Source organism: Arachis hypogaea, chromosome 3 (genome assembly GCF_003086295.3).
Source record: "Arachis hypogaea cultivar Tifrunner chromosome 3, arahy.Tifrunner.gnm2.J5K5, whole genome shotgun sequence".
Classification (NCBI taxonomy): Eukaryota; Viridiplantae; Streptophyta; class Magnoliopsida; order Fabales; family Fabaceae; genus Arachis; species Arachis hypogaea.
Window position 1 is genome coordinate 67,058,954 of NC_092038.1, and position 1,001 is coordinate 67,059,954.

General features: G+C 41.3%; 1 non-coding gene across 1 annotated transcript; it reads left to right on the forward strand.

The window, feature by feature from the left end:
* The first annotated feature begins 205 nt into the window (after window positions 1-205).
* On the forward strand, window positions 206-309 carry LOC112792914 (small nucleolar RNA R71). The gene has a single exon (XR_003197632.1). It is a non-coding gene; the product is annotated as a small nucleolar RNA R71 (small nucleolar RNA).
* Window positions 310-1,001: the final 692 nt, after the last annotated feature.

The window sequence follows — 1,001 nt, forward strand, 5'->3', positions numbered from 1 at the left end:
CCTTTCTTCTGATTCGTCCCATTGTTCACAGGATTCCTTTCAGAAGTGTACATGAATTGGTTATTTGCAACCATTTCAATCAGTTCTTGAGCTTCTGCAGGCGTCTTCTTCAGATGAAGAGAGCCTCCAGCAGATATCCAATGACATCTTGGACAGTTCAGACAGACCATCATAGAAGATACCTATGATGCTCCATTCAGAAAGCATGCCAGAAGGACACTTTCTGATCAATTGTTTGTATCTTTCCCAAGCTTCATAGAGGGATTCTCCTTCCTTCTGTCTGAAGGTTTGGACTTCCACTCTAAGCTTACTCAATTTTTGAGGTGGAAAGAACTTTGCCAAGAAGGCATTGACTAGCTTTTCCCAAGAGTTCAGGCTTTCTTTAGGTTGTGAGTCCAACCATATTCTAGCTCTGTCTCTTATAGCAAAAGGGAATAGCATAAGTCTGTAGACCTCAGGGTCAACCCTATTAGTCTTGACAGTGTCACAGATTTGCAAGAATTCAGCTAAAAACTGATAAGGATCTTCCAATGGAAGTCCATGGAACTTGCAATTCTGTTGCATTAGAGAAACTAATTGAGGCTTAAGCTCAAAGTTGTTTGCTCCAATGGTAGGGATAGAGATGCTTCTCCCATAGAAGTCGGGAGTAGGTGCAGTAAAGTCACCCAGCACCTTCCTTGCATTGTTGGCATTGTTGTTGTTTTCGGCTGCCATGGATTCTTCTTCTTTGAAGATTTCTGTTAGGTTCTCTACAGAGAATTGTGCCTTAGCTTCTCTTAGCTTTCGCTTCAAGGTCCTTTCAGGTTCAGGGTCAGCCTCAACAAGAATGCTTTTGTCTTTGCTCCTGCTCATATGAAAGAGAAGAAAACAAGGAAATATGGAATCCTCTATGTCACAGTATAGAGATTCCTTGAGGTGTCAGAGGAAAAGAAAAATAGAAGGCAAAAGTAGAAGAATTCGAACTTATGAAGAGAGATGGAGTTTGAATTGTTCATTGAGGA